This window comes from Cavia porcellus, unplaced genomic scaffold (genome assembly GCF_034190915.1).
Source record: "Cavia porcellus strain 051 isolate PalLab524CR breed Dunkin Hartley unplaced genomic scaffold, mCavPor4.1 scaffold_17, whole genome shotgun sequence".
Taxonomy (NCBI): domain Eukaryota; kingdom Metazoa; phylum Chordata; class Mammalia; order Rodentia; family Caviidae; genus Cavia; species Cavia porcellus.
In genome coordinates, this window is record NW_026947500.1 from 12,691,440 (window position 1) to 12,707,620 (window position 16,181).

At 38.4% G+C, this 16,181-nt stretch overlaps 1 long non-coding RNA gene across 1 annotated transcript; it reads left to right on the forward strand.

The window, feature by feature from the left end:
• Positions 1-1,557: 1,557 nt before the first annotated feature.
• LOC134470842 (uncharacterized) lies at positions 1,558-3,958 on the forward strand. Its single transcript, XR_010040003.1, has 2 exons — positions 1,558-2,207; positions 2,819-3,958. It is a non-coding gene; the product is annotated as an uncharacterized LOC134470842 (long non-coding RNA).
• The last annotated feature ends 12,223 nt before the right edge of the window (positions 3,959-16,181 follow it).

The window sequence follows — 16,181 nt, forward strand, 5'->3', positions numbered from 1 at the left end:
AAAAGCACAAAGTAATTTTTGCTAGTATGTGCTAATTTCAATTTTTTTATCAGAGATACGTATTTTCTGTGAAAGTGAAAAGAGGAACAAACTGCTCAAAAGGAAAAACACAACTGGAATGGAGGAAAGGAGGAAAGAAAGAATATATATGTGTACATATTTTTATGATAGCTAATTATATTACTAATCTCTGTTAGCTCATCAAAAAGAACTGTTTTGCTTTCATTGTTGGATCTTTTTATTTACTTATTTATTTATTTATTTTGGTACTGGGGATCGAACTCATGACCTCATGCTTGCCAGGCAAGCGCTTATGCCACTGAGCTAAATCCCCAGCCCCATTGTTGGATCATTTTCTCATGTCTGTATCTTGTAATATGAGCAACTACTTTGTTTTTCAACTTTTTATTTTGAAAAGAATAAAACCAAATGAGAAAAAAATAGTTATTCAAAACAAAAGGGTGGACATAGTACATAATTTAAAACCACAATACAAGGTGATCTACAATGATAACAAAAGACCATGATGTCTTTTGTTGTCTTCAATAGAATTACCCATATCATTGGGTACAATAAAATGGAACATAGCAGTACAGAACAAAATCAATAAAAACAAAACATTGGAGGCATTATAGAACTTCAAAAGAGGGTAATAGTCAAATGAGAATGAATATCATAGTGAACCATATTGTCTTCAGAGTAGTTGCCTATATTCTCAGACTTGAAACTGTCAAACATAACAGATTCGAATAAAATCAGTCAAAACAAGGCAGTGAAAGCAATACAGGGTTTCAGATTAAATTAATAGGAAATTAAAAATGTTTACCATAGTATATCCTGCTATCTTTGGAATAGCTGTCTATGCCATCAAATCTAGTACAAGTAGACAAACTGGAACAGAATATAACCAAACTAAACAGAGTGATAAAAACAATATGGGTTTCAAATAATGATTAACTATGTCCTCTACCTTCCCATTTTAGACAGTTCCTCCCCTTTCATTTTCACAGGGTGCATTGTACATTTTGTACCCCCACTAACTCCTTTAGTTTTTAGATTAGAAAGGCAACCCACTATTTAGCTAAATGGTTCTGAACCTTTTTACCCCTGAGCATGATCTCAAGTTGTATCCATTTACCTACAATGGCCTCAAGGTTTTCCTTCCTTATAACTGAGTAGTTCTCGATTGTATAAAAATGTTACATCTTTCCAACCAATCTGCAGCTGAAGGGTGAGCTACCCCCAATTTCTTTGATTCCCTGTCACATAGAGCATTATTTTTCCTCTTTGACTTTCAGTCCATAAACCCTCTTTCAGGTTAAATATATTTCTTATATAGAGCATCTTGATAGTCCCTGTCTTCTGATCCACTCTCTCTGTGTCTCTTTTTATTAGTGTATCAAGATCATCCATGTTAGCAATTACAGCCAATCTTCTCTGCCTCATCTCTGCCATGCTATTTTTCTGTCATTGGTTGTCTACTTTATTTCACTGTCTGCCCCATTCAGTAAGCCTCCTCTGTCACTGTTCGTGAAACCATGGATTTTTTTCTGTTGGGAGCCGTGGCACTGTCAAGTCATCAGACGCGGTGATTGCGAGGCCTGTGGGAAAGTACAAAAGCCTGAGCTAGATTACCCCTCTCATCGAGCCCGCCTGTGTGGCACCTGTTTCTTATCACCCCACTAAGTTCCCGCCTCACAGGGTAGTCTGCCTAGCTATTAATCCTATATATAGCCAGTGCCTCCACCCCCGAGAGAGAGACTGAAGCACGGAAGGAGCCGCGGGGAGCGGACCGGTAGAGGCTTCGGGGGAGACTGAAGCACAAAAGGAGCCGCGGGGAGCGGACCGGTAGAGGCTTCGGGAGAGACTGAAGCACGGAAGGAGCCGCGGGGAGCGGACCGGTAGAGGCTTCGGGGGAGACTGAAGCACAAAAGGAGCCGCGGGGAGCGGACCGGTAGAGGCTTCGGGACAGACTGTAGAGAGACTGAAGCACGGAAGGAGCCGCGGAGAGCGGACCGGTAGAGGCTTCGGGGCAGACTGTATAAGGAGAGAATAAAGAAAAGCCTGACCACCGCCAGACCTTGTCGTGTGTCTTTCCTGCCGGCCGGGAGCGACATCGACATTTGGTGGCCCGCACGGGGATTGATCAACCCCGAGACGCGGCGGTGGACTGCATTCTCCTACACAGTGCTGCAGCTGCAGGACAGGTGAGTAGAGGATAAGCCTGGGCCCTGGGTGGCGCGCACCTACAGGGTTTGTAGACTCCTCTCAACCTCACGCGTAAGTGGCGGGTTTCTTGGGCCTCACGCGGTGAGTATGAAACATAACACCAGAACTTAAGGTAATAAAAGAGTGTAAAACATAAACATAGAAGTAAAAATAACAGAAGATATATTAAAAATGGGAAACATGCCAAGTAAAGATACACAGCCTTGGTGTTGGTCCTTCGGAGACTCCTAAAGTCCAAGGACCTCAAGGTGGGGCGTAAGACTTTAGAAAATTTCCTTGCAGAGATTGACAGCTTTGCTCCCTGGTTTCTGCCTACAGGGCATGTAAACCTGCCCTCCTGGGAAAAGTTGGGCAGAGACCTTTCCCTAGCAGAACGGGAGGGTAGAGCTTCAGTCTCTGCTCGTCCATTGTGGGAAATGATACACGCGTGCCTAAAGAGTGAGGGTAGTTACGGGGGGAGCTCTCAAGAACTTGTAGAAGTACGCGAGGTGTTTGAACAGGCACAGTGAGGAAGCTCCCGAGAAGGGTCCATCAAGGAGGGCAGAGATACAAAAGAGGAAGCCGAGGCGCGGTTTGTGTCTTTCCGCAGGAATCGGGACGAGAGCCAATGTGGGTCCCAGAGAGGTTGACGCGACAAGTCCCTCGACTGAAGATCAGGCCTGTTCCACCAGAGGCCAACCGCAGACCCAACAACAAGATGAGCCCTAAAAGAACTGCAGGACAATCCCTTTTTGGGGGCCTGGAACGGCTTGCTCCCCTATGTGCTACCCTTGTATACGCATGGCTCGCTCGCATGGCCTACGACCGCGTTTAAAAGTGACAGGCTTCCCACATTCTCCTCCCTAGACAACAACATGTAGCAGGGTGGGTGAGTCAATGACGGGTAAGAGCGTGCCTCCCCAGCACGACTCAACCTAAGCCAGGCCCTACCCCGTTCCGCTCGAAAGCCGCTGGATTGTTAGATAAATTTCTCTCCGAGGGGATTCGTGGAGAGAAATGAGTGCATGCCTATGTGCAACCAGGTTCCGTCCGGTTCATTCCTGGCCCTAGAAAAAAGGACGAGGGCCTCAGGGCCTTGGTGGACCCTGGGACGGCCGACCAGGGTCTACGCTAAGGGCCTACGGTGGGCCTCAGTTCGGGGCATAGGCCTCTGCACTCTATCCAGGACGGGCTGCGATGCGCGTAGCCATCATTTAAAATAAAATAGGGGGAGATGTTGGGAGCCGTGGCACTGTCAAGTCATCAGACGCGGTGATTGCGAGGCCTGTGGGAAAGTACAAAAGCCTGAGCTAGATTACCCCTCTCATCGAGCCCGCCTGTGTGGCACCTGTTTCTTATCACCCCACTAAGTTCCCGCCTCACAGGGTAGTCTGCCTAGCTATTAATCCTATATATAGCCAGTGCCTCCACCCCCGAGAGAGAGACTGAAGCACGGAAGGAGCCGCGGGGAGCGGACCGGTAGAGGCTTCGGGGGAGACTGAAGCACAAAAGGAGCCGCGGGGAGCGGACCGGTAGAGGCTTCGGGAGAGACTGAAGCACGGAAGGAGCCGTGGGGAGCGGACCGGTAGAGGCTTCGGGGGAGACTGAAGCACAAAAGGAGCCGCGGGGAGCGGACCGGTAGAGGCTTCGGGGCAGACTGAAGCACGGAAGGAGCCTCGGAGAGCGGACCGGTAGAGGCTTCGGGGCAGACTGTATAAGGAGAGAATAAAGAAAAGCCTGACCACCGCCAGACCTTGTCGTGTGTCTTTCCTGCCGGCCGGGAGCGACATCGACATTTTTCCTCTCTCTCTAGAGTGTCCAGTATTTTTTTGTAGGGTTGGATTGGTGGTCACGAACTCCCCCAGCTCCTCTTTGCAATGGAAGCATCTTGTTTCTCCATTAATTTTGAGAGATAATTTTTCAGGGTACATGATTCTGGATTGGATGTTATTTTCTTTCAGGGCTTGGAATACTTCACTCCAAGCTCTTCTTGATTTGATGGTTTGTGTCAAGAAGTCTGTTGTGATTCTGGAGGGTTTTCCCTTTTAGGTGATCTGTTTCTTTTCTCTGACAGTTCTTAATATTCTGTTCTTGCATGGAATTTCTGGGATCTTGATTATTATATGTCTGGGTGTAGCTCTGTTTTGGTTGTAGCTGGCTGGAGTTCTGTATGCCTAATATATCTCAATATCATTTCCTTTTCCTATGCTTGGGAAATTTTCTTTAATTATTTCTGTAAATAGCCTTTATATTTCATTTGTGTTTACCCCTGCTTCTTAACTCGTATTTTTATTCTTAACTTATAGATCCTCTTGTCATCATCTAGCCTTTGCATTGTTACTTTCTGGTTCCTTGTTATTTTTAAGAGATCTTTCCTTTTACAATCGCAAGTTGCAAACCTTTCTCCAAGGTTTGATAGTCTATCTTTAGTTTCTTTCAAGCAGTTTTGCCAGCTTTCAATGGAGTTTTATTTTCCTGGTAGTCTCTTTGAATCTGTTTCATGTATTTTAGATTTTTTTATATTCCTCATCAAAGGTTTTCTCTCCTTTTTCTATGCACTTCCATTCTTCCATCTGTGTCTTCTTGAAAGGTAATTAGCATTTCTTTTGTTATTTTTCTTATATCTTCCTTTACTTATATTAGAATTTCTGTTTTTAGTTCTTTTATAATGTCATGAAGATAATTCTTTATAGCAGATGCTGCTTTTTCTGGTGTGCAACCTCTGATCTCTTCTGTGTTTACCTCTCCTGGGCCAGTATTATTTGAGTTGGGGGTTGGAGACTTTCTTTTGTTTCTTCCTCTTGTCACATTTCTGGTTTCTTCCGGATGAGTAGATAATGGGGGTCCCTGGCACTTCCTGTATTGGTTATGATTACTCTGAAGCATGCTGGCTAGGGATTGCTGCCCTCCCCAGTCTGCTGGTGACTGTTGTAGTACAAGCAGGGAAGGTTGGCCCCTCCCTTCTGAGTTGGTTGATCACTGGAAGTCTTCACCACATTAGTGTATGCTGCACGGATGGGGCCAGTTAGGTAGTGTCAGACCTCATCCTAGGCTATTGGATTGCACAGAGAGACGGGACTCAGTCCAAGCATTTCTCACCAATCTGCTCTGTGCTAGGAGTAGCTGACTGAAGCCGCTGCAGTTCTGATTCTGGGCTTATCTTGCCTGACTCCAAAATGTTGCCTGGCCAGTTGCCCACTCCCAACAGGAGGACTGATTTCCCCATACTCACTGCAAGCCAGTATAGATCTCCAAGCCGAATGTTGCTCTCCATTCCACTGCTCCTTTCTGCGACCACACCCTCCACATCCACAGCCTTGTCAACCCCCAACTTCCTGTGACCTCATGTCTTTGGATTCCAGTGACATTTTGTACACAATTGGACCAGCTCTGGTGAGAGCATGTCTTTCACCCATGATTTTCTTTTCTTTTTATTTTTTCTTTATTTTTTTCTTTTTCCCCTTTAGTTTCTTCCTGAGTTTGAGAGGATCTATCTCCTTCTATCTGGTCCTCTCCAGGATGTTTTATTCCAGCATCTGAGCTGTTTTAATCAAAGAGGCTTTTTATTTTGCTGCTTATTGGTCTGCCATCTTCCCAGCTCCCTTGAGCAACTACTTTGAAGATAACAATAAAAAAATATATTAACTATCGTTAACCTCTTGTTACTTTGTTTTGAAATTCTGTATCACCATTTTTATTCTTTTTTGTTTAAAATAAAAAAGATATGCATTTGTCAGATCATACAAATACACTTATATCAGTGTATAGACAACTATCATCTTTGATAATTGTCAAGAAGATGACATTAAGATTAATCAAGAAGCAAAATACTGAATAAGCAAACTGATACATGTATAAATAGTTCTACCATCACTTGTCATTATAGAAGATCTTTGTCACACTTCAAATGAAAGCTGTTATAACCTTGCTGCTCATGGTGTAGCTCAGGAACAAACAACATCAGCTTTGAAAGCTTGTTAAACAGAAGAATCTCACACTCCACTTCAGACCTGAAATAGATACATTAGAATCTACAGTTTAAGAACCCCTATGAGGTTTATGCAAACATTACATCCTGAAGATGTGGTGGTTTGAAAGTGTGCCCCAAAGCTGGAGTATTGAAATAATGTAGGAATTTAGGGCCAGTGAGAAGTGATCAGTACACAAGGACTCTGCCCATATGAATACATTAATTCTATTATGAAGATAATAGGTGTCTTTAAAACAACAGTTGGTCTCTTTTTCATCCATGAAGTCACTTATGTGTTCTCTTACATTTGTTCCCTTTCCTCTTTGGTCTTCTCTCCTTTATTCTTCTTCTTCCTATCCTCTCTTTTCTTCTTTTTATTCTCTTCTTCCTCTTCTCCCCCTCATTATTCTTTCTCTCTCTCCTTCTCTTCTTCCCTTCCTCTTTGTGCTTTGACATGGGCTAATACAGCTAGAAAGTTCTTATCACAAACTAACATCTCTATCCATCTATCTCAGACTTCCCAGCTGTCAAAACTATGAGTCAATAAATTGCTGTTCATTATAAACCACTCTGTCTGTGGTGCTGCATTATAGTAGCACAGAAGTTCTGGTCTGGAGCACAATGGAAGAGTAATGGATAGACCCAAACTGTAGTCCTGGATTCTGCCACTCATTAATCATACTGGATTTTCACCTTTATATGTAAAATGAAACAACAACTATCTCTAGGGATTTTCTGCAGTTGTATTTACTGACTACATCTCCAGATCCTGGCACAGAGAAAGCTCTCAATGAACAATTGTCAATAGGAAACATCATACCACAGTGATATATGTGCACCCATGTTTACAGCAGCACAATTTGTAATAGCCAGATCTTGGAAACAACTCAACTGCCCTTCAGTGAAGGAATGGATAAAAAACATGTGCTATTTTTATACAATGGAGTACTACTCAACTATAAAGAAAGATTGCATCGAGACTTTTATAAGTAAATGGACATGACTTGAGACCATACTCATAAATTAAATAAACTCACATGTGTAAATACCACATTATCTCCCTATTGTAAGAACCTTGAAGAATATATATGAACCAAAATCTATAATAAATACTGTGTAAGGGTAAAAACTACTCAAAGAGGAAAAATAATTGAGATAGGGAAAAGGACAAAAGAAGGAAAAGAAAAAAAAAGACATAAACATATATATACACACACACACATAAGATAGCAAAAATGATTAAGCTACTACTTATATTGGTTCTTGGAAGAAAACAGTTAATGCTCATATGATTACATCAATTTTACATGTCTATATCTGATACTCTAAGCAACCCTTTTGAAGGTAACAATATGCAATACTACTACCATCATCAAATTCCTATCATCTTGTTTTGTAAACCTATACTGCCATTGTTTGGGGTTTGTTGTTGTTTATTTGTCTTTTTTAGTTATTTTTTTTCTTCTCTGTGCCTTTTTTCTCTAAAATAAACAATTGTCAGATCTAGCTACAAATGGAGGAGGAAGAAGAAAAGATGGAGCAAATGAAAGGAGAAAAATCTAGAGCAGGAGAAGGAGAAGAATAAGATGAGGAAAGGGAAGAAGAAAGAGGAGGACCAAGTAATAGTACCAAAAAGACCATTTAGTAAATCCTATAAAAATGCTGACCCCATTTTGAAGTTAAAACTCAGTGTATTTTTCCAAATCAGGATTTTAGTGTGGGTTGAACCTGTTCATTTTCAGATATGGAATTAGTTTCTTTGATATTTTTGTAAGTCCTCAAATGGAAATTTAAAATGTAATAGTTTCTGTCTCTTCCTTCTCTTATCTTCCTCCAACTCATCTTTCCTCTAAATGAAGGGAGATCCCTAAGGAGTAAAATACCAAGTGAACATCACATAATTTTTCAGAACATCAAAATGAATATAAACTCCTTCAAAGCCCTACATTTGGCCATGAAAAGACAATGCTGTTAAATAATTAAATGATACAATAGTCATACAAAATAAAACTTGTCTGTAGCACACACAAAATGTCCACGTAGAACCTGTGATCTATTCAAGGACAAATCAAAGTGAAGTATCCAGAGAAGGCTGCTAAACTAAAGGTTGCTAAAGTAAACAAGGAAAGCAAGAATGAATGTACAAAAATGGCATAGATACCTTGGAACTGCACAGCTAAATATGGAATATAGCTGATCAGCAGTTCTAAATATGGACCCAAACTACAATCTGTATGTGTTGCTCATCCTCTTTGCTTAATGACAGCATTTATATCATGTCTCTTACCAACATTAGTAAGATTTTCAAAATTCATTTTATAAAATGTAAATATACTCACATGATTGCCTAGTTACCACTTACTTATGGATTTTATGTATGGATGCTTTTGATGCTTTCCTAATACCACTAGACTTACAATTTCCACTTGCCAAATGGCAAGGCTTCTTTTCTTTCTAGTGTGTTCTAGGTCTTCTAAAGTAGATAGAGTATATCATATCTCATGTATAATTTGTACAGCTTGTCTCTACTGCCCAGATTGCTCTGGCTCTTAAAAATTCTTCTTGGCCAATTCTGCCTGGCATAGAACCTGCATGGTGGTAATAGATTGACATCTTTTGATGTCAACTATCTCTTTAATGTGTGGTGCCTAGAATAACATCCTACCTATCTTCATGTTCTTGTCATAAATAACACTTGCAAATCTATTCTGGTCACAAATACACTGGTATTCACCCAGTCTTGACCTCCAGTTCTGACTTCTACCTGAGTAATAAAGAAATGATTTTCACTTTTCATCTACCAAGAGACAAAAAAGTCACACAGAAGAAATTTTTGAGTGTACAGGATAAAGTGCTTTCAATTTTAGTATACAGCCATGTCTTTTTCAGGAGCATAAGCGTGTATAGGAGTCTGAGGTAGATAAATTTTAAAGCAATTACACTAATTCTTTCATACCAATGTAACAAACTCTTTGTTCATTGTGATAATTCTTTTCTTTTAGGAGCCCTTTCAACTCTTATCTCTCTCTCTCTCTGATTTTCTTCAAAGATCTCAATGAATCCACTTATGTCTTTCACAAGTGTCGATAAGAGTCTCACACTGATTTCAGGAAAAACCCAGAATAAAGTTAAAAATATGGGGAAGACTGACAGTGAAGTGTCTGATATCTCTACATGCTCAGTATTGACTTTGCTAGCCTCACTTTAAGACTAATAGCAACTTTGAAAAAGTAAGATATAACTTTACATTAAAATGGCTTTGATTAGCATTTTGCATACAAATATTTCTTCAAATATTGACAGTGCTTATTTCAAAATCTGAGATGAGGATCCAGCAGTGGCCATGTGTCCTAGGAAGAGAACCAACAGGAAGCCAACCGCTTCCTGTGAGCCAGTGACAGTCGTGTGTCCCAGGAAAAGAATCAAGAAGCCAGCCCTTTCCTGTGAGCCAACCAGTGCCTGAGCGGGGAGACAAGAAGTGCCAACCCCCCCCAACCCTGTAAGCAAATAGCTGATTCAGCTGAGATGACAGCCACAGAAGTAAAAAAAAACTTAATACCTGTATTGTTTGATTGACTTTTCAGGCCTAAAGTCAGTAGTCTGAGCATCTATTTAGAGGATAACAATAAGCAATATAGAAACTATGGGAGATTCCCTTCTGAAGGTGAGAACCATTGTTAATTCCCTGTTATCTTGTTTTAAACTCTTGCATGGTTTCCATGGTTTTGTTTTGATTGGTTTTATTCTGTTTTGTTTGATTTTTTTTTATGTCTGATGGTACAGGCAGCAATTATGATGATAACATGAGGCAATATGGTAACTATTGTTGATTTCCTACTATGCTGTTTTGAAGTTCTGCATCACTTTCATTATTTTGATTGATTTTATTTTGTTTGGTTTTATTCTCCTTAAAAGAAAAAAAATCTGAGATGAATCTCAATGACATTTGGGAAATATATGAAGACAAGATACGAGCCCCCAAATGACAGGATGCAAAGTTGACACTAACCATTAAATATACCTGAAACTTAACATGCAAAATAAACACACAGTCAGTCTTTACCTTTTAGCACAACACCTTTTTTAAATGATGGAGTCGTGAAGATGCCCAGGGCACCTTAATTTTAATGGTCAAGATATGGAGACTCATGCAAATATTAATTGTTCAAAAGTCACCAGGTTGATTTTCAGTTTGTTTCTCTTTCTTTTACTTACATTTTATTTATAAGAGAACCAACTGTGTTAAAGCATTTTGCCATGCTGACCTATTCATTTAGTCCATGGATACTACTAAGTGTACCAGGTGGTACAAAAAGATAGATGATTTCATTTTATGTAGATAAAATGGAAATAAAAAAGTAAAAATTTTAGTTCAAATATCAAGTCCTCCAAATCTGATGTGTTCCTATGCAAGTAGCACAACTGAAATCTCAGCATCTTCAAGCTAAAATGAGTAGTCAAAATGAAATCATATACAAGCTCTCTTTCAGTTACCAGTTTCTAAAATTCAAGTAAATAGATACAAATGTACTTATACAACAACAATAACCACTTCAAGAATGATGGCTTAAAGTTTTGTAAATTTTTCACCTGAAACAAATTCGACAGATTTAGGTCACTGGATATCATCTGATAAATATTTTTTAAAAGAAGAGACTATGGTACATTACTACGTGTTACCATGTCTAAACAAATAAAGGAAATAAAAACTTATTAAAAGTTTAGTACATTATTTCATATTCAATAGTACTTTTTAGAAGCTGGAAATATAAAGTGATTTTACTTTTGCTTCCCCCTCAAAAAATGCTACTTGATAAACTTAAGCATTTAGAATTAAGCCCCAAAATATTTTTAACATAGAATTTCCAATCAACATCAAACTAAATCTGTCACTCCATTAACTTGGATAAATCTAATAAATCTCTTAGATCTTAGGTCTTCTACAGGTTTTAGAGTGTATGGGGTGGATAGATTTGGGGAAATCCTTTTTAATACTTTAAGAAATGCCAGAGGTTTAGGGTTTTTTAAAAAAATACACACACACGCACACACACACACACACACACACACAATATATTTCCTATAGATAAATAGGATGGCTGGCCATTGTTTGACTATAATAAAGCAACAGATTATGTTTGACTGTGACTTTTCTCTTATAAATCTATAAATCTCTGGTAAACAGACCCTTTCTTGGTACAAACAAGAAATACTTCTTGGAAGATAGATGTTTTTCAGACATGATAAGAGCAGTGTTCAGATCTTGTATCCAGTTCTGTTCTACCTCAATGCCACCTCCTTCTAATTTTTTTAAATCTTATTTAAGGAAAGACAAAACAAAACAGAAAATGGGTATAAATAGTACATACTTTCAAAGAAAGAAATAAACAGTAATAAATCACTTGCTGATGTTTACATATTGTCCTCTTACAAATAATTGTTCAAGATACAAAAATGGAGCATATAAATGGGAATTCAAACAGGGAGACTACAAATAGTTCTGTTCAACTATCTAATAAAAACTTAATAAAATATCTATTGATCCTACACACTTAAACATGTATGCATTTATCCATATCTTCATTTATGTTGAGATTACATAAACTAAAGTGGATTAAAATCGCTCTGAATAAAGATTAATAGTATTGTTGGATTTCACATCACGACACTCCAGAATCAGCACTGGGTACTGTAGTATCTTTTTTTCCTTCAAAGCATTTGTTCATTTCATCATGTGTCTTAAGATCAGTTCTCGTAAAGTGTTTATAGGTTTTACGCAAGCATGTATTAACATGTATTTCTATCCTTTCTATATTAGAGGGAGAAACAGAATAAAGTAGGACAGAACAAAACATATTCTTATAGACACCTAAAACCAAAAAGACATATAAAACTGCTGTATAAGGAGTTCTACCATGGTTACTATGTTGTCTCTTGTTATCATCAATAAGTGGCCATATCATCAGATAAACTATAATTGAATACATCAGTACACAACAGTATTAATAGAAATATAACTTTGTAGATAGTATAGAACTACAAAAACAGGTAGTAATCAAATCAGAATGGGTATCGTAGTGAATCACTGTCATTTTCAGTATAGTTGTCTATACTCTCTGACTTGATACTATCAACTAACAGTTTTGAATAAAATCTGTCAATATCAAGCAGCAATCAAACAAATCAGATATAACTAAGATCAGTCATGATATAACAGTATAGATTATACAGGGATCCAGATTAAGTTAATAGGAAATTAAAGATGATCACTGTGCTATATCCTGTTATTTTTGGGATAGCTGTCTGTGCCCTCAGATCTAGTGCTTGTATACAAACTAGGACAGGATAAGTTCTATCTAAGCAAAGCAGTGTGAGTAATACAGGTTATAAGTCCTGAGACACTATTAGCAATATCTTCTGCTGTCTTTTTTAAGACTATTCCTCCCCTTTCACTTCCCCAGGGTGTACTGAGTATTTTGGGTCTCCCCAACACCCTCTGTTTTATATTGAGGGGGCAACCTGCTATTTACCTAAGTGTTTCCAAACTTTTTCACTCCTGGACTTGATCTCTAGTTGTATTTCTATACTTATTGAAGCCTGCCTTTCCAACCTATCCATAATTACTGGCCCAGTTGCCCATATTACTCTCTGATTCCCTATCAAATAGAGTTCTGTTTTCTCATATTTGATTTTGGTCCATATACCCTTCTTCAGGTTAATTATATTTCCTATAAAGAACATCTTGGTGGATCCTACTACTAGATCCCCTCCCTGCGATTCTCTCTTTCTTCTTTAATTTAGTGTGTTTAGGTTATCTATATTAGAAATTATATCCAACCTTCTCTGCCTCATTTCTGTTGTGCTCTTTTTCCATCATTAGTTGTCTGTTTGTCTTCTTCATTTTGCTTTTTGCTCCATTCATTGGGGCCTCTCTGCCACTGTTCCTGAAATCCTGGTGCTTTTCTCTCTCTTTAGAATGTCCTGTAGTATTCTCTGTAGGGTTGAATTGGTGGTTGCAAATTCCCCCAGCTCCTATTTATCTTGGAAGCATCTCGTTTCTCCATTAATTTCCAGGGACATTTTTTTACGGTACATCAATCTAGGCTGGAGGTTATTTTCTTCCATGCCTTAGAATACTTTGATCCACACTCTTCTTGATTTGATGGTTTGTGCCGAAAAGTCTGCCGTAATTCTGATGGGCTTTCCCTTGTAATTAATCTGTTTCTTGTCTCTGACAGGTTTTAATATTCTGTTCTTATATTGGATTTCTGGGATCTTGATTATTATATGGCTGAGTGTATTTCTGTTTGGTTGTAGGTGGCTGGAGTTCTGTATGCCTCATATATCTGAATATCTTTTCCTTTTCCTATGTTTGGGAAATTTTCCTTAATTATTTTTTTTATTTAAGGAGAAAAAGGAAAAAAACCAGAAAAGGGTACAAGTAATACAAAATTTAAAAAATAAACAGTAAGAAATCACTAGTTAATAGATTACATATTCTCATCTTAGAAATAGTTGTTCAAGTTACAAAATTGAAACATATAAAGTGGACCTTCAAACAGTGAGAGTGCAAACGGTTTTGTTCAATGATCCAAAAAACACTCAGTAATATGGTTATGTATCTCATACACTTATACATATATGCAGTTATAACCTTTAGAGCACTTTCTTTTCTTTTCCTTTGTACAATGACAATTATACATTTTGGGTTTTATTACTCCCACAGTTCTTATTACTTTTTTTGAAGAGAGTAAAACCAAATGCGACATAACAGAACAGAGTCAGTCATATCAAAAGGATAGACATAATAGAAATGTAAAAACAAAATATAAGGTGATCAACAATGGTTACCATACTGCCTCTTGCAATTTTAAGAAGAATTGGCAATTATAATAAAATTGAACAAAACAGTAAAGAATAAAACCAAAGCATTGGAGACATTACAGGATTTTAAAAGAAAATAATAGTCAACCAGAATGGGCATCATAATGATTCTTACTGTCTTCACAGTTATGCCTATACTTTCGAACTTGGTACTATCAAGCAAAGCAGAATAGAGGAAAATCAGTCAAAACAAAATGGTGAGGGCAATACAGGATTTCAAATCAAATTAATAGGAAATCAAATGTATCCTGCTATTTTTTATTTATTTTTCCCTTAATTAAAAAAATAAAAAGAAAAAAGTAAATAAAAAAGGGGATTGAGATAAAAGAGGGCATAACAACAGAACAGCAGAGTTCAAAACATAACCATTTAAGCAAAATCGTGTTTCACCACAAGATATCCTGACATAAAAATAGTTACCATAGTGTCTCTTTCCTTGAAATCTTTGAGTATAACTTATTATACTGTAGCACCAAACATATCAAGACACCATAAAACCATTCAAGAGAATGACAGTATTACAGGGTATTTAGAACCAATTAACAGAAAATGAACAATGATTTCTATATAAACTCCTTGTGCATAAAATTTTTTGCTTATATTATCATATATAATAAATAAGATACAACATGTTAAGACTGATGGAGACAGAAGAATACAAGTTTGATGGGACTTCAAAACAAGATGATACTAAATCAGCATTAGCTATTAGGATGTCTTGTTTTCTCCAAAATGGCTGTTCCTATCTTCCGATCTTCTCTGCCTCGTTTTTGTTGAGCTCTTTTTCTGTCATTTGTTGTCAGTTTGTCTTCTTCATTTTGGTTTCTGCTCCATTCATTGTGGCCTCTCTGCCACTATTTCTGGGATCTTGGTATTTTCCTTTTTTAGACTATCCTGCAGTATTCTCTGTAGAGTTGAATTAGTGGTTGCAAATTCCCCTAGTTCCTCTTTATCCTGGAAGCACCTTGTTTTTCCATCAATTTCTAGGGACAGTTGTGCAGGATATATCAATCTTGGCTGGAGGTTATTATCTTTCAAAGCTTGAATTATTTCCCCCCACGCTCTTCGTGATTTGATGGTTTGTGCTGAGAAGTCTGCTGTAATTCTGATGGGTTTTCCCTTGTAAGTGATCTGTTTCTTGTCTCTGATGGCTTTTTATATTCTGTTCTTATATTGGATTTCTGGAATTTTGATTATTATATGCCTGGGTGTAGCTCTGTTTGGGTTGTAGGTGGCTGGGGTCCTGTATGCCTCATATATCTGAGTATCTTTACCATTTGCTAAATTAGGGAAGTTCTCTTGGATTATTTCTGTGAATAGCTTTTGTAGTCCATTTGTTTGTGTCCCCATCTTCTCTTATGTTCTTAATTCTTAAGTTATAGATCCTCTTATCATTTTCTAGTTTTTGTATTGTTGCTGTTTGGGTTTTTTTTTTTTTTTTTGTTATTTTTAAGGAGTTTTTCATTTCATGCTCCCATATTACAAATCTGCCCTCCAGTTCAGATAATCTGTCCTTAGTTTCTTTCAAGCTGTTATGCCAGTTTTCGATAGAGTTTTTAGTTTCCTGGTAATCTCTTTGAACCTGCTTCACGTATTCTATGTTTTCTCTATCTTCTCCATCAAACAATTCTCCCCTTTTTTTCTGTTCTTCCATTCCACCATCTGTTTTTTCTTGGGCGGTGCTTAGCATTTCTCTAACTATTCTGCTTATGTCTTGTTTCAGGTCATTAATAACTTCATTCCTGAATTCATCTATGAGGCTCTGGAGATAGTGCTTTATGTCTATTGGTGCCGTGTCTGCTATTGCATGTTTCTCAGGATTGGGGGCCGAGGACCCTTTGTTGTTGTTCCCTCTTCCCATATTCTTTGTTCCTTATATTTAAGAGTTTATAGGATGCCCAGCTTCCTTCCCTGTCAGCCACAGTCTGTTTGAATTGAGCCGGCTAGGTGTTCCTGCCCACCGCAACACACCAGGGAGACACAGACCTGGGCAGTCTATGCCGGGCCCGTCCCTCCAGGTCAACCTACTGAAGGCTTCATGGCTAGGGTGCACCTCCAGACACTGGGACATGAGTTGGGCTAGCCTTTGGGTCTCAGCTAGCGGTGTCTAGCAGGCCAG